Source organism: Triticum urartu, chromosome 1, assembly GCF_003073215.2.
Source record: "Triticum urartu cultivar G1812 chromosome 1, Tu2.1, whole genome shotgun sequence".
NCBI lineage: Eukaryota > Viridiplantae > Streptophyta > Magnoliopsida > Poales > Poaceae > Triticum > Triticum urartu.
The window spans coordinates 185905326-185930724 of NC_053022.1; positions in this window are offsets into that span (position 1 = coordinate 185905326).

Below are 25399 nucleotides of genomic sequence, written 5' to 3' on the forward strand. Positions count from 1 at the left end.
TCGCCATAGCTGCAACTTCGCATACTTCGTTTGTGTTCAACCACCAGACCAAGACGTCATAGAACCCCACCTTCATTAATAAAGCTTTCCTCTTTTATTCGCAATATCCAGATTGCAATCTCAGTTTCTTTCTTGTTCTTCGTTTTCTCGCAGGAAATAGACCCTCGTGGTCAGGTTGATCGTGCTCCGGCGTGGTCAATAACCCTCGGAAGTAGGTTTAGCGATTGCTAAGGCGCGACGTCTTCGCGCGTTCGTAGTCGGATCATCAAAGTCGACTCCCACAGAAAACAATATCTACATCATCAAAACATCGCGACACATTCACCTCTATCTAGTGGTATCAGATTTCCATGTTGCTCGGTGAGATTTTACAGTTTTTCCTAGTTTAGATCGAGTATGTTCTTCATACCTACAGTCCACGCAAAAGCCAAAAAAAATTAGGATCAGTTCATCCTATCCGAACCCATCTGAGCCTTTGCATAATCTTTTCGGTATTTGCTTTGTTTAATTTGCGGTTGCATCGTTGTGTCATGTTGCTAGTCCTAGCATCTAGTCCTTTAGAGTTTCAAGTTCTGTTCACATGTTGTCACGTCGCCGCTGCCATATATCACCAACGCATCATCATCATCGCTGCTGTCGTATACCACCACCGCACCAACTTCATCGCCGCTGCCATATACCACCATGACATATTCACCGCCAATCCGAGTCCATATACGCCACCACATATCCGCCGCCATCACGCCAATCCGAGTCCACCTGTAAGATATATTCGCCACCAGTCCGAGTTCTACCAGATTCATCGCCGCCACCTGATGAGGACATGGCTACCATAGTTACACCCATATCCCCTGTTGTTTTACCTCTTGGAACAGTTGCTAGAGCTCAGATACGCCAATTAAATTATCAGGTACTTTCGTTTCTTGGTAAAGTTCCTAGTGTTCATGAGAATATGATGATGCCTAACTTAGATACATTTGTGTTACTTGCAATTGAAGGGCCTAGCACGGACAAGAAGGATGAACATTGGAGCATGGTCAAGCACGGAGGTGAAGGTGCATGCGAAGAGAACAAGAACGGAGATTCAAGTGGAGATTTCCGGACTTTGAAGCCACCAAGATGACATACGAGAAGATGGACGAAATATACAAGATGGCCTTTCATAAATTTGGTCCATAGCTTATTATTGGTGTTGCGCCACCTTATTTTGGGCCAGGCCCATGTAATCTATTTTTAAGTCCATATTGTAGGGGAAACGACTTAGGGTGGCCAAAATCCCCTCTCTTTTCCCTATAAATATAGCCCTTATGGCATCTTTAGACTTGGGATTTGTTTAGTTAAAAGTTAGTCAACGCAACTTCGTGTACTTCGTTTGTGTCCAACGACCAGACCAAGACCGCTTCCGGATCCCCGCCATTATCAATACTTCATCTATATTCGCAATATTCAAATTGCTTTATCATATTCTTGCTTGTTCTTCGATTGCCTGCAGGAATGCACCTTCGTGGTCAGGTTGATCATGCTCCGGCGTGGTCAATAACCTCTCGGAGTTGGTTTATGAAAGTGCAACTATCCCTAAGTGGTTTTGGTAATTCCTAACAACATATAGCTCATTGAGCTAATGCTATTTCAAGATTAATATTTCAGGAAATCTCAATGATTGGCATGGCATGGATGAGAAAAGTGGACCCCTCAAAATGCTAAGGACAAAAGGATTGGCTCAAGCTCAAAGCTCAAGACTCTACATTTTTTATTTAGTGATCCAAGATCACATTGAGTCTATAGGAAAAGCCAATACTACCAAGGAGGGATGAGGTGTTGCTTAATGAGGCTCTTGCTCAAAATGCTTAGTGATATGCTCCAAAGCCCTCAACTACTTTCTCACATCCACATAGACCTAAACCAAAAGTCAAACTCGGCCCCACTGATTCTTTCTATCCGGTGCCACCGAGTTAAGATGTCATAGCCACTGCCACAAAGCCTAGACAAATCGGTCTCATCGAGATGGGATTGTAATCTCTCTTTTTCCCTTCGTAACATTTCGGTCCCACCGAGATGAGAAATCGGTCCCACTCAGATTGCAATGTAAACTCTCTGTTTCCCTTTCGTAACATTTCGTTCTCACCAAAATGAGCGAATCGGTCCCTCCGAGTTTACCAGACCAACTCTCTGGTTAGCTTATTACCAAAATCTGTCTCATCGAGTTTGTGTAATTGGTCTCACCGAGATTACGTTATGCCCTAACCCTAACCATATCGGTCCTACCGAGTTGCATGTCGGTCCCGCCGAAAATCCTAACGGTCACTAGATTTGTTGAATCGGTCCGACCGAGTTTATTAATTCGGTCCCACCGAGATTGGCAAGTTGTGTGTAACAGTTAGATTTTGTGTGGAGGCTATATATACCCCTCCACCTCCTCTTCATTCGTGGAGAGAGCCATCAGAATGAACCTACACTTCCAACTTACTTTTTCTGAGAGAGAACCACCTACACTTGTGTTGAGGCCAAGATATTCCATTCCTACCATATGAATCTTGATCTCTAGCCTTCCCCAAGTTGCTTTCCACTCAAATCTTCTTTCCACCAAATCCATATCCTGTGAGAGAGAGTTGAGTGTTGGGGAGACTATAATTTGAAGCATAAGAGCAAGGAGTTCATCATCAACACACCATTTGTTACTTCTTGGAGAGTGCTGTCTCCTAGATTGGCTAGGTGTCACTTGGGAGCCTCCGACAAGATTGTGGATTTGAACCAAGGAGTTTGTAAGGGCAAGGAGATCGCCTACTTCGTGAATATCTACCACTAGTGAGGCAAGTCCTTCGTGGCGACAGCCATGGTGGGATAGACAAGGTTGCTTCTTCGTGGACCCTTCGTGGGTGGAGCCCTCCGTGGACTCGCGCCGTTACCCTTTGTGGGTTGAAGTCTCCATCAACATGGATGTACGATAGCACCACCTATCGGAACCATGACAAAAACATTCGTGTCTCCTATTGCGTTTGAATCCTCCAAACCCTTCCCTTTACATTCTTGCAAGTTGCATGCTTTACTTTCCACTGCTCATATACTCTTTGCATGCTTTCTTGAATTGTGTTAAGATTGCTTGACTTGTCCAAAGTTGCTAAAATCTGCCAAGAACTAAAATTGGGAAAAGGATAAGTTTTATTTGGTCAAGTAGTCTAATCACCCCCCTCTAGACATACTTTCGATCCTACAAGTGGTATCAGAGCTTTGGTCCCCATTTGCTTTGATTTCCATAGCTTTTGGTAGTATATCCTTGGTTTCACAACCTAGGAGAGTATGGCGTCTAGCGAGGGAAATTACCACCATAGAGGTCCTTACTTTGATGGTACTAATTTTGCTAGTTGGAAGCATAAGATGAAAATGCATATTCTTGGACATAACCCTGCCGTATGGGCTATTGTGTGTATTGGCTTGCAAGGTGAATTCTTTGATGGGAGAGAACTGAACCGTGAAGCTACTGCGGAAGATTTGAAGATGCTGCAATACAATGCTCAAGCTTGTGATATTCTCTTCAATGGATTGTGCCCCGAAGAATTCAACAAAATCAGCCATCTTGAGAATGCAAAGGAAATTTGGGATACTTTGATTGATATGCACGAAGGTACCGACTCCGTCAAGGAATCCAAGTTGGATGTGCTTCAAAGTCAGCTTGACAAGTTCAAAATGAAGGATGGTGAAGGTGTCGCTGAAATGTACTCTAGGCTTGCTCTTATCACAACTGATATCGCCGGCTTAGGAAGTGAAGAGATGACCGACAGATTCATCATCAAGAAGATCCTAAGAGCTTTGGACGGAAGGTGATGATGATTTACTTGTTGACAACTCTAGTGATGAATACTATGATGAAACGTCAATTAATCATCCTAATCGAGATAAAACGAATGACAATGATAAGCAGAAGATTGAGTTTCTAACTAAAGAACTAAACACTCTTAAGTTAGCTCATGAAACTATCTTAGGAGATCATCGAGAACTTTTAAGGACTCATGAGAAATTACGTTTTGAAAAGCTCAACCTTGAGAAAGAGCATGAGTTCTTAAAAGCAATCAATGATGATCTTTGCAAGAAAAGTTCTTGTTACAATGCCAAGCGTTTACTCTTATCCACTTACATGCCTCAAGTCAAGTCTAGTAACAAGAACAAGAAAGATTCTTCCTCTAGTAGTAACAATAATCATGCTAAATCTAATGTTGTTGCTTCTAGTATTTCTCTTGATTCCACTAATGATTCTCTTAGACAAGTTACACTTGAGCAACAAAATAGCTTATTGAAGGGAATTATAGAGAAAGGTTTTTACAAGAGCCTTGCCGGGAGTAAGCAATTCGAGGAAATTGTACGCAAGCAAGGAAGGCACCGGAAGAACCAAGGTGTTGGTTTTGAACGAAAGTTCAATGCCAATGGAGTTGAGTGGGAAGAAGATCAATACCCCTAGACGAAGTTTGTTCCTCAACAAAATAAGTATGATTCTACTTCCTTCAAAGGGACACAAGCTCAAGATGATCTTCCACCACAAGACCACAAGCAAAAATGCAAGGATAAGCTTCAAGAGGAAATTGATGCATTTGAAGAAGCACCCAAGGCCTTGGTCAAGTGGGTTCGCAAGACTACATCAAGTTCTACTTCATCAAGTACGACTACAACTCAAAGGATTCCCATCAAGATGATGTGGATCCCGAAGAAGAACTAGAGAATTCTTGAGGGTGACTCGCCAACATACTTAACTCTTATCATTTTGGCAAGAACAAGTGCAATCAACTTCCACATCTTTCACTAGTTCAAGGAGTCACAAACCCTCTTGTTGGTAAGACAAGGGACAAGGTAACCTAATGCTTTCATAGACATCATCTTGTGTGTGCATCATTCTATGTCTATGGATATCCTTGTTTGTTCTTTGTGGGACTAATCCGTGTAGGTATTGAAAGTGCAACTCACTCCAAAGGATTGCTCCAAATGATCTACATCAACATTGAGAATCCACATCTTCAACACCTACATGAAGTCATCATCGACAAAACCCAAGGTTAGTTCATCCCTCTTAGGGGGGATCTCACATCTAGGGGGAGTTTTACTCTAAGAATTGAGCTAAAGCAACTATAATGGTGTGAACACAACAACTCTTTATGTAAAAGTGGTAACCCCACTTGTGCTTAAACGATGAGTATGACCTATGATCAAATGTTCTCATTTGACTCCTAAGTCAATATACTCATATATAGATGACCTAGTCATCACCAATTGCTTGATAGATGCTAGAATTGGTTGTGCATGCTTTGCCACATATTTGATTTGCCATTTTATTGTGTGAGCATGTTGGTTGCATAATTTACTCATTCGAGGACATCCACTTGTTGTTTTGATTGCTTGGTTCCTTTTTCTTTTGCCAAGTGGGTGGACAAGAATGCCTAAGAACCTTCTCTAGCTATCTATGATTTTCTTGTCTCAAACTCTATTCATGCTACATCACAAAGTTTGATCAAGTCAGATTCAAACCACTCTATGTGAGGAGCACTCGGAGACCCCGATTCGTCATAGACTTAAACTTCCAAAACTTCTTTGTGTGTTTCGGTCTGACCGATTCATCCACTTCAGTCATACCGATATCACTAAGTCGATCTAGGGTTTCAATCTCGGTGCAACCGATTTGAACTTTTCGGTCACACCGAGTTGCAGTAACTGCTTGCAGTTATGCATCTCGGTGCCACCAAGTTGTTCCACTCGGTCACACCGACAGGGTAAGTCTATATATATCCCCGGGCCAAAATTTGGAAAATTCTCCAAACCCCTTCGCCCGCGCTCAGCCTGCTCTGCCTCCTGGGTCTCTGGATCGTCCTCCTCATCGCCAGCTGCCTCCCGCCGCTGGTCTCCGCCGCCGTCAACGGAAATTGTCTCCGCCTTTGCCGCCGTAGCAGGTCCATCACCGCACTTAGGGTATGGACTTGATCATTGTGCTAATCTCACTCCGATTCCTAGCACATTGTTTTGCCAAGTATCTTGCCACGATTGAGATCACTCTATCTAGCAAAATCACTCTGTAGTTTAGTTGTGGATTGAAAATTTAGGGTTAGGTTTCCGCCGAAATCATCTCGGACCAACCGAGTTGTTGAAATAGGTTCCACCAATTCGGCTAAGGCCATTGCATATGTGATTCTTGGTCTGACCGAGAATTGCAAATCGGTGTGACCGAGTTCAATTCTTTGTGAAACCCTAGCAGTCTCGGTGCCACCGAACTGTGACTCGATCTGACCGAGTTCACTAGTTTAGGTTCCAAAAGCTGCTTCGGTATCATCGAGTTTTCAAATCGGTAGATCCGAAATGCTTTCTGTGGAAAACTAAAACTAAGTTTTTAACTCATTCTTTTGCAAAAACCTCTATACTTTGTGATGCTCATCCAATCTATCTCATCTATATCTATTCACAGGGTCTGCTGTTAGTGTTTGCATCATGTCAGATCAGACTGACAGTGAGAACAAGTCGGAGGAGCAAGTTCACATAAGTGAGGGCACTAGTCCCTCTAGTAGCTATGATGAGGGAAGCAGGAGTACACCCAGCATCTTGCCTAAGGCAGCCACCAGGGCCAGAAAGAAGAGAACCTCAGATTCTGAGGATGAGGACTATGTGGCTGTTGAGGAAGAGGCCACCACAAAGAGGAAAGTTCTGAAAAAGGAATATGGCACGGCTATTGCCACTAAGCCAGGAATGAAGACAAAGTTTCTTGCCAAGAGAGTTCCTATGTCAAAGGCCAGAACATCCACTTAAGAAACTTTGGGATCTGCACCCAAAGAACAGGTTGTGGCAGAGAAGAAAGGGAAGGAAAGGGTCAAGAAGACCACTGCCAGAGTCCTTGGTAGATCATCAATTATGAGAGATGATGATGAAGAGGAAGAGGTTGCTGCACCAGCACCTAAAGCTCAAAATCTTATGGGACACGGTATAATATCAGGGGCTACTCCATCTAAGCCCAAAGAAGCTCCCAAGGCAGCTGCTCCAAAACCCAAAACTACACCCAAGAGGAGTACAAGGAATATTCCAGCTGCAGAGAAGAACAAGGCCCCAGTGCCTGAAGCTGCTATAGAAGAAGAAGATGATGAGTCACATGTCTTGAGGAAGTTGAAGCCCAAAATTCCAGATCACAATGATGCTCATCTAGTAGCTGAGGACATGAAGCTTACGAAGGATGCAGGACTCAGACAGTGGAGATTGACTGATCCCTATGCTGTCAGGAGAAGAACTGCTGTGGACTACTAGTTCCATACAAAGGAACATCAGGACTTCTGTGAGATAGTGTTGCTTGACAAGAAGCCTATAGTCTGTGATATGAGATGGGTGGACTGGGAGTACATCAGGGAAAATGAAGAACACTATCCTGGAGTCTATGATAGTTTCAAGTCTTGTGGAGTAGAGGACTTTGTTGGGCAGAAGCTCACAAAGTGGAATGATGAGCTTATTATGCAGTTCTACTCCACAGCTCATTTCTACCTAGATGGAAGGAGTGTTTGGATGTCTGAAGGTACTAGGTACCAGCCAACAGTTGAAGAATGGGCAAAATTGATCAATGCTCCTGAGGAGAATGAAGATGACTTGGATGTCTATGCCAAGCAGAAGAAGGAACACAACAGCATGTCACATATGTACAGAGAGATCCCAGATGCTGCTCTTGAGACACACAAATTTGGATCAGTACATTACCTTCTGTCAGGTTTGCCAACAATCAACTGGATCCTCAGGCACACTCTATTGCCAAAGTCAGGTGATCACAAGATGATCAGAGGCCATGCAATTAACCTGCTTCACATATTTGATGTGCCTCAAAAGTTCAAAGTCATGAGCCTAATTGTGGAAACCATAAAGAGAACAGCTGCAGATTAGAAGAGATGTTGTGGGTATGCCCCACAGATCCAGGAGCTAATCAACTCCAAGATGGGCACTGGCACATATCTCTTGGACAAGGAACATATGCCCATCTACCCACAATTTGAGGACAACACTGTGGTAATGGATGAGAATGAACCATCTTCTATGCAAGCACAAGCAAAGAGGGAGAATGCAAGGACTGAAAAGGCAGCAAAGATGCCAACCATTCATGAGGCATCTCAGTATCTTCTGAAGAGCAAGCAAGATCAGCTTGGCTACATGATTGCCTCCACTCTGAGGATTGAGAAGGGATTGGCCGCCCTGACTCAAAACCAGGAGAGCTTAGAGAGGATCGTGGAGCAGAAGTTCTATGATTTAGACATGAAGGTCACTGAGATACAGTCAGTTGTGGAGCAACTTCAAGATGAAGTGCAGGAGAAGAAGGGCAAGTCTACCACTGATGCTTTTGCTAGAGTGCCTAGAGGACAGAGATCTGCTGCAGTGCTAGTTACAAACACCAGAGCAACTTCATCTGCACCAGCTACAGCTTCAGTGCCACCAGCTCCATCTACATCAACTGATGCCTTCATCCTTGGAGTTTTATCTACACCACCACCTGAAGACCAAGCCTGAGAGTCAATCTAGCACTATGCATTATTTATGAACTTTTTGGTAACTTGTTGCCAAAGGGGGAGAAAATGTATAGATCATAGGCTTCGAGAGAGAGAGTTGCTCTTTGCTCTCTCTTGTTTTTTTGGTGGTTGAACTTTGTTATTTGCTTGTTTGAGATACTTTATGCTTTTGTGTGATACTTGGATGATCATGTGTTTGATCATATGCTACCTTAATGCTTGTTGGATGACATTATCCTTTTATATCCCCATATGATCATTCACTTTGCTTGGTGATGAGTGCATGTATTTTATTTTTATCATTTTGAGCGCTCCACCAAGATGTATGTGACATGGAAGAGTAACCCATGTTCCTAACTCATTGTGCATTTGCAGTCCAAAGCAAATCTTAAACTATGCACAAATTTAGGGGGAGCTCTTGCTTTTCACATACTTCTCAAAGCGACAATGTTTTTCATTCTTATTATCATTTGTCGAAGCTTTGATCTATATGTTGTCATCAATTACCAAAAAGGGGGAGATTGAAAGTGCAACTATCCCTAGGTGGTTTTGGCAATTCCTAACAACATATAGCTCATTGAGCTAATACTATTTCAAGATTAATATTTCAGGAAAGCTCAATGACTGGCATGGCATGGATGAGAAAAGTGGACCCCTCAAAATGCTAAGGACAAAATGATTGGCTCAAGCTGAAAGCTCAAGACTCTACATTTTCTATTTTATTGATCCAAGATCACATTGAGTCCATAGGAAAAGCCAATACTATCAAGGAGGGATGAGGTGTTGCTTAATGAGGCTCTTGCTCAAAATGCTTAGTGATATGCTCCAAAGCCCCGAACTACTTTCTCACATCCACATATGACCTAAACCAAAAGTCAAACTCGGCCCCACCGGTTCTTTCTATCCGACACCACCGAGTTCAGATGTCATAGCCACTGCCACAAACCCTAAGCAAATCGGTCTCACTGATAGGGATCTCGGTCTCACCGAGATGGGATTGTAATCTCTTTGTTTCCCTTCGTAACGTCTCGGTCCCATCGAGATGAGCGATCGGTCCCACAGTGATTGCAATGTAAACTCTCTGTTTCCCTTTCGTAACATTTTGGTCTCACCGAAATGAGTGAATCAGTCCAACTGAGTTTACCTGACCAACTCTCTGGTTAGCTTATTACCAAAATCGGTCTGACCAACTCTCTGGTTAGCTTGAATTGTGTTAAGATTGCTTGACTTGTCGAAAGATGATAAAATCTGCCAAGAACTAAAGTTGGGAAAAGGATAAGTTTTATTTGGTCAAGTAGTCTAATCACCCCCCCCCCTCTAGACATACTTTCGATCCTACAGTTTAGCGATTGCTAAGGCGCAACATCTTGCACGTATGTAGTCAGATCGTCAAAGTCGAATCCACCAAATCGATAGTTATCATCTCATGGAAAGATCAGGACCCTCACCTCTATCACCACCAGTCCGAGTACCACCATATTCATCTCCGCAACCAGTCCTAGTCCGAGTCCAGTATTTGTTGCTTTGTTTTCGAGTTCCAGATCACGTGATACTTCGAGTCATGACAGAGTAGGACTCCCAAGATTCTGTGCTACCCACAGTAGAAAATAGTTCCAAACTCAAAAAAAATAAGTCTGGAAAATTTTGGCTAGGTTGTTTTTAGACCATTTGTAGACTTTTTCAAAAAAAATGTTGCTTAGAAAAAAAATAGGAAAAAGGAAAAAAAGAAAAAATTTCAAAGCGTGCTCCTGCCTTGTTTACGTGCAGCGCCTTGATTTTGTTACTGTTCTAGGCTCGCGTCTCTAGCACGGTCCAGCCTAGGACCAACACAGTACCGTCGTTGAGCGTTTATTCAACTTTGCATCTCTGAATTGATTATTGTTGACCCTTTTTGCAACCATATTATAAGCCTTCCCAGATCCACATACATCTACGTTGTGTGTTTGACTCTCCCTGGTAATCGCTCCATCCAAGCTTTGAGTGTTTTGACAACGATGGTTGCCGATCACCGCCTGCTGCTGGGTAAGAATTGGTAATAATTTGAGATTTGCTTGCCGGGTTTGTGACACCCACCACCACCTCTTTGATGCGGAGCATCCTACAATCATCCCCATGAACACTATGACTACTCCCCAAGCCCAAAGTGGACATACGATGAGACCTCAAGCATACGCCATTGGACACAAGGTGAACCCGCTCCTAAATGCTTCCCCTTTCCATTTGTGCGAGACATGGTTGCTACCTCATGCAAAGACACTACATGTGCTTAGGAACCGAGGAGACAACCATGGAGATGCTCGAAGCATAGGACAAGTGTTGTAGGGCAAAACCCTAGAGGGGATCTTTTCACACTTGGAGGGGGGAAAGAGGAAGAACACTCAAGAACACAAGGCATTCAACACTCAAACAAAACCAAATATCACATCCACTAGAGTAGCACACATGAGATCCACAAGATTACATGAACAATTCAAGGAAAATAGCACTAGGTAAGTTCGTCCCACTAGGTGAGGTCTTGATCTTGATCTTCTCCAAGAGGAGGGCTTGATAATCACAAGGATTATTCCCCAAAGGGGTCTAGATCTCCAAGAGGAGGGGATACAAGGAGCAAAGCTCACAAATGTCTCACATATACTTTGCTAACCCTAAACATGGTTCTAGGTACGAGTTATATAGCCTTGGGGTCGAAGGATATGAAGAGGAGGGCGAGATGCAATCTCAACCGGCCATCCTGGGAGGCCCGTGCGCACGGGGTAAGTTGGGCCCGTGCGCATGGTGTCCCGTGGACATGGTACACGCCCATGCGCACGGGGTGCTCCAGCGCCAACTTCTTGGGCAGTCCGTGGGCACGGGGTCTCGGGGGCCTGTGCGCACGGGGTCACCTGGGACTTCCAGAGTTGTTGCTGTTGCACTCTGTCTTGGTTCCTGTGGCCTTGGGGTGGTCCTCCTTCTCCTTGGTGATGCTCCTGAGCTTCATGGTAGTGTTCCTCTTCGTACGTAATGAGACATAGCATATTTTGGTGAGGTAGCAACCAAGTCACATTCGTATCCATATGCAAGTTTAGTAGGAAGGAGTTCACCTCGGTTTCCAAAGCACGTGCTCTCGCTCCTGTGATAGGTCCACGTGGGGCTTGATGTGTTGGTGTAGAGTCCATGGGGATGGAGGAAGGATGCTCCACATCATCTCCCCCCCACGTGGGAGAGATCCGACCACGGATCATGATCGTCATCACCATGGTACTTGGCCAAGTCTTTGATGTTGAAGATGTCGCTCATGTTGTACTTGTATCGTGGGAGGTCAACCTTGTAGGCGTTGTCATTGTAGCGAGCGAGCACCTTGGAGGGCCCATCGGCTCTCAGGAGTAGCTTGGACTTTCTTTCCTTGGGGAAACGGTCCTTGCGTAGATGTATCCATACTTGATCACCCGGTTGGAACACCATTGGATACTTGTGGTTGTTGAGCTTGGAGGCGAGTCGTTGTACGTGTCGCTCAATCGTAGAACGTGTTTCTTCATGCATCTTCTTGAGGTAGGTGGCTCTTACACTAGCGTCCATGTTTGCTCATTCTTGAAGCGGTAGAGTAAGGATGTCCAATGGCGACAAAGGGTTGAAGTCGTAGACAACCTCGAAGGGAGACTTGCCTGTTGTAGAGTGTCTTGCACGGTTGTAGGCATACTCGGTGATAGGTAGGCACTCCTCCCACTCCTTGATATTACTCTTGATCAACACGCGTAGGAGAGTGGCAAGCGTCCGGTTGGTGACTTCCGTTTGGCCATCGGTTTGAGGATGATACGCGGTGGAGAAGAGGAGCTTGATTCCGAGCTTGGCGCAAAGCGTCTTCCAAAAGTAGCTTAAGAACTTGATGTCCCGGTCCAACACAATTGTCTTTGGCATGCTGTGCAACCTCAAGATTTCCCTACAAAAGAGATTGGCAACATGTGAAGCATCGTCTATCTTATTGCATGGGATAAAATGAGCCATCTTAGAGAAGCGATCTACGACAACAAATATTGAATCTTTGCCATTTTGAGTTCTAGGTAAGCCTAGTATAAAATCCATGCTAATATCTTCCCAGGGTTGATGTGGAATAGGTAAGGGCATATGTAAACCATGGGATTGAGATTGTGACTTAGCTGTGCAACATGTGGAGCATCTTGTGGTGAAACGTGCAACATCGCGATACATGTGAGGCCAAAAATAGTGCTTGGAGAGCGAGGCAAAAGTCTTGTCGCGTCCAAAATGTCCCATGACTCCACCTCCATGAGCTTCTTGCAAAAGTAACAAACGAAGAGAAGAATGACTGTTGTTGATGAGTTGTTGTACTTGCTGTTGGATCTCCTTAGTTTCTTCGGGATTGACGCGGTAGGGAGCCTTGTTCAGAAGAGGTGCGCCAGGGATGAGGTCGATCCTATGTTCAATGCCACATAGGATAGGGAGACCGGGAGGTAGCTCATCGGGGAAGACATCTTTGAATTCCTGCAACAAGTTAGAAAACACTAGAGGTAGAGGATTAGGATTGTTAGTTTCTGCCACCTCATCTATGCATATGAGGACAAAGTGGATGACACTCGATGCGTTCTCACATATGTCTCTCATCTCTCTTTTTGTGGCTAGGAGGACTAAGTTTTTCTCTCTTGGCGAAGAGGCGCTCAATTTTGGCTTGTGGCTTTCACTTTGTTTTTGGTCGTTCACTCTCTCACTAGGCTCTTCTTGGTGGGTGGAAGCTTGCTTGTCGGCTATTACTTGGCTGGGTGACATAGGTCGAAGCACATACTCCTTCATAGTGGTTTGTTCTTCCATTGTGGGTGACTCTGCGGTCAAATTGCCAAGGTCGACCCAAGAGAAGATGGCACACGGACATAGGTACGACATCACACGCCAGGGTGTCCTCGTAGGCGCCGATCTTAAATGAGACTTGTACCATATGCTCCAGTTGAATAGTGCTGGAGTCGCTTAGCCATTGCACCTTGTAGGGATGAGGGTGCTTGTTCTTGACCAATTGCAGCTTGGAACATAGCTCGTCGCTTGCAAAGTTGTGACAACTTCCTCCGTCGATTATGACCTTCACGGAACGCCCATTGATGCCGGCCTTGGTATGGAAAATGTGGCATCGTTGGTCTTCATCTTGATTGTGTTGGAGCGTCAAGGCTTTGGAGACCACGAGATAGGGATTTGAGTCATTGTCACAAAACACTTGATCATCTTCGTCTTCGTTCACGCGGCGGTGCATGGCGACGTGCTCAAGGGCTTCCCTTTCTTCTTCGCTCATCGAGTCGTATGTGCCATCATCGTTGAAAATCATTGTCCGCTGGTTGGTGCATTCAAAGGACTTGTGTCCTCGGCCTCCGCATGTGAAGAACTTGAAAGAACTTGTCTTTACGGGGTCGTTTGGGGGCACCAAAGATGATGGAGTTTTGGACTTTTAGTTTCTTTCCGGAGTGTGAGTCGGCGAAGGCATAGCCTTCTTTGAACTTGACTTGTTGCCGGTACTTGGTGATGTTCTAGTTGAGGTAGGAGTGGCCGAAGTCGCGGGAGCTTGAGAGTAGGAGCCGAAAGTCTTGGACGAGTACTTGGCGTATTTGAAGTCATCTTGCACTTGTCGCTCGGCCTTGTCGCTTGGTGAACTAAGTCTAGAAGGTTTGAGTATGGTTGGAAGTCGGCAATCCACTTGATGGGGTGGTTGAGGCCATTCAAGAAGCGGGCCATCGTTTGCTCATCGTCTTCCTTGACATTGGCTCGTATCATGGCGATCTCCATATCTTGGTAGTATTCTTTCACCGTCTTCGTTCCTTGCTTGAGGAGTTGCAACTTCTTGAAGAGATCACGGGTGTAGTGTGTAGGCACGAAGCGAGCTCGCATGACATCCTTCATTTCCGTCCAAGTTGTTATTGGTGGTTCGCCACGTGCTTTTCGTTGGTCGATCACTTATTCCCACCAAATGAGGACGTAGTATTGGAACTCGAGGGAGGCCATGGCGATCTTCTTTTGCTTGTCATAGTTGTGAAGACGGAATATCTTGTCCACCTTCAAGGCCCATGAGAGATACTCTTTGGGATCGTTGCTTCCGGAGAACTTGGGCATGGTGAACTTGAGCTTCCCGTAGCATAGTTCTTCATCATAGTGACGGTTGTGATGTAGCCCTTGTCATGGAGGGAGGTCCTCGAATGCTCGTTCGTCATGTTGTCGCTCTTGGAGCAGAGGAGGGTCATGAAGCACTTGTTCCACTTGGTGTCGCTCTTGTCGTGGAGGAGGATGAAAAATACGTGCTTGGTTGCGCCTTTCTTGTTGTTCTTCATGATGCGTGGCCTCTTCTTGGATCTCCCGATGAAGAGCTTCCTCTTGTTCTCGCACTTAGCGGTTGCACTCCGCAACGGCTCGAGTGGACTCGCGGCCTGCGTGTTGTGCCTCGAGTGCTTGTGCTTGACGGATGGCTTCATCATCTTGAGTCTCTTGACAAGGTACTTGTGGAGGTACTTTCTCTTTGTCCTTTGGTTCTTGCGCTTGTTGTCATGACCCTTCACGAGTTCGGATTCGGTCTTGTAAGCCATTGCCATGGAATGGATTTTCTGGAGGTTGACGATCTTGAGGATCTTCACGACGAGGGACTCGAGCTCGGGGAGGACTTGTTTCATAGGAGTAGTCCGAAGATTTCCGACTTGATCGACGGCTTGAGTGGAGCCATCTTGATGAAGAGGATGAGGAAGACGGGCGTCGCACGATCAGGTTGCGGAGTTCCTCCATTTGTGTATTGAACTTCTCATCAATGTAGTCGCGGTTCCGTGTTTCCGATTGACGAAGGTTGGAGGCTAGTTGCTCCAAGCGTTCACCCAATGCTTAGCTCTCTTGATGTAGAGCATGTTGCACGATGAAGAAGTGGTTCTTGGTGACGTAGCCGTGATCACCTTCTTTCTCCTCGAAAAGTGGGTTTGCCGATGAAATTGGCCTATCCATCATATCCAAGTGGGTGAGTAGGAAAATGAGAGAACAATACTGAAGTTACCTTTTCTGAGGATTGAGGATGTAACAAGTGTCACTCAATGTAATGCCACAATAGTAGAATTGGAACCGGGTTTTCTTCTCACACATACAGGTAGAAGGCTTATGGAGGAGCTCGGTTAGGAGGGTGGTAATAAAAATTCAAGCAAATGTTAGACAAGATATCAATAAGGTTGAGAAGGTTCACAAAGATGCAAGTAAAGCAAATAGATCAAACCCAAGGATATCACTAGGAACACACAGACAGAAGATAGATGGGATCCGCACAACCAAGGGGTGAGCTCAAATGTGCAACCATGGAAAATGCTCTTGTTGTGCGAATACTAGAGAAACGCTAGCTCGATTGCTCAAATGGACAAGATACGCTTGTGCACAAACCTATGAGAGAAACGTGCCATCTTCAATCCCAACTATGCTATGTATGTGGTGACCAAGATGATGTGACTATGCAACAAGGCTCAATGCTATTCCGTACAAGCTCTACATGTCTCCTCTTTTGCTTAAAAGCTTTTTTTTCTATGCTTGATGCTCGAGCCAAGGATGATATGAGACAAGTATTGTAAGATATGCACGGGAGAGACTTAATGCACAACGATGATAACACGATCACTATGGTACACAAAAGCATGTCCTGGCAATACTCAACTTGCTAGTCTCGATGGGTAAGTGACGCAAAAGGCTCGGGTTATCAATGCAAAGCAAAGGTGAGTGTCGTCGAGTTTACCGTCCTTGCTTACGGTTGGGATGGAGATGAATTTGTCGAAGCGGGTGTGGAGTCCGAGTCGATGGTCGAGAAGCGGTGATGATGATGTCCAAATGCGCCTAAGTAGCCGAAACACCTTAGGACACATGAGAAACCTCAGCCCGAAACTCAAACAACCACGAGAAATAGTGCGGAAGAACACGAGTGGTGGTTTGGAAACAAATGGTGCAAAACAGGAATGGCTGAAAGTTTCTGGAGGGTCCGTGCGCATGGGGTAAGTGAGGCCCATGTGCACGGGGTCCTGATGGCCCGTGTGCACGGGGTGCTCTGTGAGCGGATGAACTGCACCAGATCCGAGAGAAACTCCAAATTTGTGGCCAATTTCGAAGGAAATGAAGGTGGGGAAGTAGGAAGCTAGGTAGATCCACTTGCCAAACACCAAATTCGTGGACCAAAACAACCAAATCTCACAAGATCCAACAAATTGCAAGAATTTTTTTGGGAGCTATTTTTGGTGGAGATTTTAGAATTTGGATGAAAAACAACAAAATCAAGCTAGCAAGTGGGGGGATGGGACTCCAAGATGTGAATCAACCTTGCTCATGATACCAAGATGTTGTAGGGCAAAACCCTAGAGGGGATCTTTTCACACTTGGAGGGGGAAAAGAGGAAGAACACTCAAGAAAACAAGGCACAAAACACTCAAACAAACCCAAATATCACATCCACTAGAGTAGCACACATGAGATCCACAAGATTACATGAACAATTCAAGGAAAATAGCACTAGGTAAGTTCTTCCCACTAGGTAAGGTCTTGATCTTGATCTTCTCCAAGAGGAGGGCTTGATAATCACAAGGATTCTTCCCAAAAGGGGTCTAGATCTCCAAGAGGAGGGGATACAAGGAGCAAAGCTCACAAATGTCTCACATATACTTTGCTAACCCTAAACATGGTTCTAGGTACGACTTATATAGCCTTGGGGTCGAAAGAGATGAAGAGGAGGGCGAGATGCAATCTTAGCCGGCCACCCTGGGAGGCCCGTGCACACGGGGTAAGTTGGGCCCATGCGCACGTGGGTCCCGTGGACACGGTACACGCCCGTGCGCATGAGGTGCTCCAGCGCCAACTTCCTGGGCAGTCCATGGGCATGAGGTCTCGGGAGCCCGTGCGCACAGGGTCACCTGGGACTTCCAGAGTTGCTGCTATTGCACTCCGTCTTGGTTCGCGTGGCCTTGGGATGGTCCTCCTTCTTCTTGGTGATGCTCCTGAGCTTCATGGTAGTGTTCCTCTTCATACCTAATGAGACATAGCATATTTTGGTGAGGTAGCAACCAAGTCCCATTCCTATCCGTATGCAAGTTTAGTAGGAAGGAGTTCACCTTGGTTTCCAAAGCACGTGCTCTCGCTCTTGTGACAGGTCCACGTAGGGCTTGATGTGTTGGTGTAGAGTCCATGGGGATGGAGGAAGGATGCTCCGCATCAACAAGTCCACACGGAAGCGTATCAAGAAGTGCCTCAAGTGGAGTCGCCGTGGAGCTACAGCGGCCGGACATCTGGCAGGAGCCCGGACATCCGGTGCCACCAACCAGAAGAAGACCAAAGAGAGATGGACGCCAGGCGCCTCTACAGCGGCCGGACATCCGGTCGACCCTCGGACATCCGGCGCCCCGCAACGGGCCGGACATCCGGCGCCTGCCCGGAAATCCGGCGCACACTATCCACAGAGCAGAAGAATCGGGCAACTCCAGCCCGGACATCTGGCCGAGGCCCAGACATCCAGCTCTTCGTGAGCCACCGGACATCCGGCCCCTGCCCATGCGCAAAGAACGGGCCAAGGTCCCAAGTATCCTCTCCCACTTACCCCTTCGTGGCTAAGGCCTATATATACTCCTCCACCTCCTTCTAGTTAGGGTTAGCGTTGTGTTAGCTCATTTGTGAGATAGAGCTTCGCTCATCCATCTGGATCTACTCCACGAGAGAGACCGCGGCCCCTCTTCGGAGAAAATCCATTTGGATTCAAGACCTCCTCGCGGAGAAGACCATCAAGACCTCCTCACGGAGAAGACCGGTTACCATTTGTATCGTCCCTTGTTTACTTTGGATCTTGTATCTCCTCTCGTGTTTCGAGGATCACTTAATCTTGTTGGTTTTAGTGTTTCTCTCGTGCTTCCCCTCGTGATTCCCCTCGTTTCCCCTCTTATGTTCTTTGTGTTCTTCACGGGATCTGCTCCTTTCGTGAAAGATCGGCCGTATAGGGTTTCACCCTACATCATCTTGGTATCAAGAGCCAGGTTGATCATAATTTCGGAGCCTCCCCGCTGTGTTGGTAGCCTAGTTTTGTTGATTTTGTCCCTATTTCGATAATCCCCACCAAAAATATCCACCAATTTTTTTGTGATTTGTTGGTTTAACGAAGTTTTGTTGGATTTTATCCATGGATTTGCTTGGTTTCGAATGGATCTAGCATATCCCAAGTTTGCCCACTTTCCATCCATGAAATCTGTCCAATTTTGCCCCTAACATCATCAATTTCCGCCCCAAATGAGATCTGGAATCGTCGGGCCGAACATCCGGGCCTCAGGCCGGACATGTGGGCCATCGGGCCGGACATCCGGCTCCTGGAGAGTCTAATTTGCACGGTTCTGGACATCAGGTCCCGGATGTCCGGCCCCGAGCCCGGATGTCCGGCCCCTGACATCTCAGCCACCCCCGTTCCATCGTTTTGTCCATAACTAATTCATTCGGAGTCTGATTTTCGTGTTCTTTAGTTCGTTGAAAAGCTCTTGACATCCCCCTTCCCACAAAAATACCACCAACATCTTTTGACTCCATCAAATTTTGTGAATTTTGGCATCTTTTCCTAGGGCCTTCAGCACATCATCCGCTACACCACCACGGACTTCCGCAACCTAACCAATTTTGTTCCCCATCGCATTAGTGGTTGCTTGAGGAGTGATTTGAGTCTCCTAAGGTGTCTAGGCTACTTATGGACGGTTGCTTCTTCATCAGCTACCACCACCACATCCGCATAGGCTTACCAACCATACACTCTGGCCACCCCGACCTAACCCAATTTTGTTAGTGTTGTGAGTTGTGTCTCCTAAGGTGTTTAGGCTACTTAGGGAACGTGCTTCCAACTCCGACACCATGTATAGTCCACCACCTTGCCCTCCACTTCCGCATTGCGTCTCAAATCCCATCATTGCCATTCCGCAATTCTGTTGAGCTTCCACAAAACCACCACCACATCCTGCTACCACCATTTGACATTTGACATTTGAGATTTTGAGTTCGCGGTTTTTCCGTTTCCTAAGGTGTTTCGGCTACTTAGGGACGAGTCTCCATCATATTGATATCTCCATCAAGATCACTGCCACTCATCATCACCGCGGACGGTAACCTCCATGTCATCGTGGTATCGTGGTATCCCTCCATTGTATATTCTCCGTGCCATTACATTGATAACCCGTAGCCCATTTTGCGTTACTTAACTATCGAGACTAGCCATTTGAGTATTGCTGGCAACGTTACTTGTGCACATTAGTGATCTACACCTCCCATTGCATACATACCATATCATATTGGTATCATCATATCATCTCTCGTGCCTCAAGTTTGTTCCCGCATATACCCAATCGCTATCCCGGTTTGTGCATTCCGCATTGTGGCCATACACATAAAAAAAAGAAAACAAAAAAAGAATAAGCTTTTTAAGCAAAAGAGAAAGAGCAAAGAAGCTTGTAAGCAAGTGTCATAGCATCATACCACATTGCATATAAGATTGTCATACACGATCATCTTGGATCATACCACCGGAACATCATACACATAGCATACTTGGGATAGAAGTCGTTGCATTTTTGTCTTCTATAGGTTGTGCACAAGTGTCGTATCCGCCTATTGAGCAATCGTGCTAGCATCTCTCTAGAGTTGTGCTACAAGAGCATTTTTCGTGGATTCAACATTTTGAGCTCATTCCTTGGTTGCACAACCCCATTTATCTATCTGTGTGTGCCTTTCCGTGTGCCATTCATTGCTATTGGTCTACTTGTTTCACTTGTGAATTTGTGAATCTCTTTCAACATTATTGACTCTTGCTAACATTTTGCATCAAATTTTGTGTGCCACTATCCTCACCGAGCTCCATCATAAGCCTTATTTGTGTAGGTGTGAGAAATCGACAAGAATTGGTACCAGTAGTGCTATTTCCTTGTTACATCATTGAGTGATCATTGATCCATCTTCAACATCGGTCAAGGTACATTTGGTATAGTTATTCTCCTTTATCCACTCATATTTGCTTGAGTATTGTGATGGATAGGCAAGGCATTTCATCTCCGGTCTTCCACAACAACGACGGCGTGAACAACTACATCACCAAAGCGTCAATCTTTGATCTACAATGAAAAATGCAAGACGCACAATCCTCACTCTGAAACAAGAAAAAGGGACTACATCGACAACAAGCTTTCTGCACAAAAGGAGGAGCAAGATGTAAGGATGGAGGAGATTTGGACCTTGTTGATCAACCGTTCTTCCCCTTCATCATCCTCAAGGCGGCGACGTTCAAGTCACAAGTCTTCGGAGCGCAAAAATAATGCAAGAGTAAGTCGCCCACGTCCACATCTCCATGGCGACCACCATCACGTTCGTGATCCACATCGTCATGAAGGGCAATTCACCTCCAAGCATCATGTGCACGACGATGACGAACGCCATCAAGCTCAAGCACGACAACGACACCATCATCATGAAGATGCTCGCCAAGCGCAAATGGACAAGTCCCAACAAGTCCTACTTCATGCCAAGTCCAAACTTCATGAGCACAAGAGAATACCGTGAGACAAGCACCACCAAGAGGACGCTACGGCTACTACCACCACCACTTCGGCATCTTCCCCAAGTGATATCGAGGCATCTCCGCCTTTCAATGTACGGCATCTTCGCCTACTTCCCACGAGTATGCCTACATTGACTTCATCAAGTCCAAGGCGACCACCTATGAGCGAGGGCGACACTTCCATCTTCTGAAGCCCCTCAAGGAAGATGGCCGAACATAGGAATTTCCCTTCGGTCATGGAGACGAGCTACGAGGTGCCACATCATATGGGCCTCCAACAACAAGACGGCTACAAGAAGTTCGAGCAAGGGCCATCCCCTTCGACCACGGCGACGAGCATGAACCTCTTCAACAACATGAAGATGGCGCCCATATTGGACTCATACTCCAAGTCAAGCTATGAGACCGCACATGAGACCTTATCTTTGGTCTTAGAGGAGAGTGATGATGTGCCATCTTCGGCCTTCATCCACGGCTATGACTACGACATGATTGAGCATGGAGACTTTTGCACCAACAGCTCTCCAACACCCACATACGAAGAGATGCCCCAATTGCTATGTGAGGAGAGCCACCACCCCATGAGTGAGATGAGTGACTCCACCATATATGACATTGAGTGCATTTCCTATGAGAGGATGAGTGTGACCACCACTAGCCCCACACATGAGATGATGAGAACACCAATACCATTGTTACACCCACAGCCTTTGTGGCTATACATACTAGACCAATTACTAGAGCTCGCGCACGCTAATTGAATTATCAGGTACTTTCGTTTCTTGGTAACCATTCTAATGTTCATGAGAATATGATCCTGTCTAAATTGGATACATTTGTTTTGCTTACAAATGAAGGGCCTAGTTTGGACAAGAAAGATGAACCTTGGAGCAAGTTCAAGCATGGAGATGATGGGATGCACAAGGGGATTAAGAACGGAGTTACAAGTGATGATTTCAGGACTTTGAAGCCACCATAAGGAGTGCATGAAGCCTTGGGAGAAATATACAAGATGACACTTCATAAGTTTCGTCCAAAGGCTATTCTAGGTGCTGCGTTACCTTATTATTGGGCCAGCCCCATGTATTTTCGAAATACTTAAGTATAGGCTATTTTTAGAGTCCGTATGTGTGGGGAAACAAGAGTTAGGGTTGGTTTCGGACCCCTCCTCCAAGGGCCACGAAATTCCCCCCTCTTCCTCCATATATACAGCCCTTAGGGCGTCGTTTAGACTTTGGGTTTTGTTTAGATTAAAAGTTCGCCATAGCTGCAACTTCGCATACTTCATTTGTGTTCAATGACCAGACAAAGATGTCACACAACCCCACCTTCATCAATAAAGCTTTCCTCTTATATTCGCAATATACAGATTGCAATTTCAATTTCTTCCTTGATCTGCATTGCTTGCAGGAAATAGACCCTCGTGGTTAGGTTGATCGTGCTTCGGTGTGGTCAATAACCTTTCTGAGTTGGTTTAGCGATTGCTAAGGCGTGACGTCCTCGCACGTTCGTACTCGGATCGTCAAAGTCGTCTTCCACCAAAACGATAACCACCATCTCATCAAAAGATCAGGCCCCTCGCATCATTAAAGTGGTATTAGATTTCCAGGTTGCTCGGTGAGATTTTACAGCTTTTCATAGTTTAGATCGAGTATGTTCCTCATACCTATAGTCCACGAAAAAGCCAAAAAAATTAGGGTTAGTTCATCCTATCCGAACCAATCCGAGCCTTTGCATAATCTTTCCTGTATTTGCTTTGTTGAATTTGCAGTTGCATCGTCGTGTCAAGTTGTTGGTCTTAGCGTCTAGTCCTTTAGAGTTTCGAGTTCTGTTCACAAGTTGTCTCGTCGCCGCTGCCATATATCACCACTGCATCATCATCATCATCATCGCTGCTGCCATATACCACCACCGCACCAACTTCATCGTCGCTGCCATATACCACCACCACATACTCATTGCCAATCCAAGTCCATATACGCCACCAAATATCAGTTGCCATCATGCTAATGAAAGTCCAGCTGCAACATATATCCGCCACCAGTCCGAGTTTCCACCAGTTTCATCTCCGCCGCCAGTCCGAGTCCAGTCATTGTTGCTTGTTTTCGGTTCCAGATCACGCGATACTTCGAGTCGTGACAGAGTAGGACTCCTGAGATTCCGTACTACCCGCAGTAGAAAAATAGTTCCAAACTCAAAAAAAACTAAGTCTGGAAAATTCTGGCTAGGCAGTTTTTAGACCATTTGTAGACTTTTTTGAAAAAAATTGTTGCGGAGCAAAAAAAAGAGGAAAATTGAAAAAAAAGTGAAAAAAATTCAGAGTGTGCTCCTCCCTTGTTTACGTGTAGCGCTGTGATTTTGTTAGTGTTCTACGCTCGCGTCTCTAGCATGGTCTAGCCTAGGACCAACACAGTATCGTCGTGGAGCGTTTATTCAACTTTGCATCTCTGAATTGATTATTGCTGACCCTTTTTGCTACCATATTATAAGCCTTCCTAGCTCCACATACATCTGTGTCGTGCGTTTGAATCTCCCTGGTAATCGCTCTATCCAAGCTTTAAGAGTTTTGGCTACGACGGTTGCCGTTCACCGCCTGTTGCTGGGTAACAACTGGTAAGAATTTGAGATTCGCTTGAAGGATCTGTGACTGTCCACCACACCATCACCACCACTTCCTAGTAGTCTGTAGGATCATATTCTTGTGTGTTTCTATTGCTGCTAACCATGGCAGGATCACAAGCCAACAAGATTGACTGGGAGAATATGACAAACAAAGAGTTATATGGTAAGTTTCAGCAAATGATGAGTGGACAGGTGGAAGATGTGATAAATAGATTTGAAGAGGCCATGGAGAAGATAGATGGCATGGAGAAGACGTTCGAAACAAAGTTCGATAACAAGTTTAATGAATTGCTCGCACGTCTTCGACCACCACCACCGGCTGCACCTAACACACCTCTACAACAACAACACCAACGTCGCCTTCCAAATCAAGTGGGATGAGCACAGTGCGTTCCCATTGACCCTGGGCAAACTTCTGGTGCCGCTGTTGATGCTTCTGTAGCTCCTGCTGCTACTGTAGAGGTGGAGGAACATTATGAGGATGAGGTTGATCAAAATCAGAACGACGTGCAACCACCAGCACCACCACCACCAGGTCGTCCTCAGGAATATCATCGCAATGGTAGGGCTGCACCACCATATGAGGTACGAGATCATGACCATCTTCCTAAACTGAAATTGAATATTCCACCATTTGAGGGTAGATATGTTCCTGATATATATCTTACTTGGGAGTTAGAAACTGAACATCGTTTTACAATATCCTCAGGAGAGACGTGTTCCTGCTGCTGTTTGTGCTTTCACTAGTTTCGCATGTGTTTGGTCATCTGAACAATGTAGATTATATCCCATTCCAGCTACTTGGACTGCTTTGAAAGTTGATATGCATACTCGTTGGGTTCCACCTTATTATCAACGAGAATTACTTCAAAAATTGCAGCGCTTAAGACAAGGAAAAAATTATGTAGAACAAGATTATCAAGAATTACAAACTGGCATGATTGGATGTGGTATTGTTGAGGAGAATGAAGCTATGCTTGCGCATTTTATGGGTGGATTAAATAGAGAGATTCAGACCATTCTAGAGTATAAGGAGTATACTAATATCACTCGTTTATTCCATCTTGCTTGTAAAGCCGAACGTGAAGTGCAGGATCGATAGGCACTAGCGCAAACTAACTTTTCTGTGGGTCGATCTTCATCATGGATACCACATGCGTCCTCTACTTCCACTACACCAGCACCTTCATGAGGTGCCACCTCAAGCCGTGATACAAGAAAGTAGGCACAACCACCACTATCTGCCAAGAGCACACCTGCCGGGCCTGCGCAGAGCTCTTCTTCCATGGCATCAACAGGGCACACAAGTGATATTATTTGTCGTCGTTGTAAGGGAAGAGGAAATTTTGCGAGAGAATGCAAATCTCAGTGTGTGATGATTGCTACTGAGGATGGTGGGTATGAGTCCGCTAGTGACTATGATGCGGAGACTTTGGCTCTTATTACACATGAAGAACACGGCGGAGATGATTCTGATTATGAGACGCAATACATGGCTGCTAAAGATGCTGACATGTATGAATGTTTAGTTGCTCAACGTGTTTTGAGTGTGTAGGTTACACAAGCTGAGAAAAATCAGAGGCATAATTTGTTCCATACAAAGGGAGTTGTGAAGGAACGTTCTGTTTGCGTCATCATAGATGGAGGGAGCTGCAACAACTTGGCTAGCATGGAGATGGTGGAGAAGCTATCTCTCACCACAAGACCACATCCACATCCTTACTACATCCAA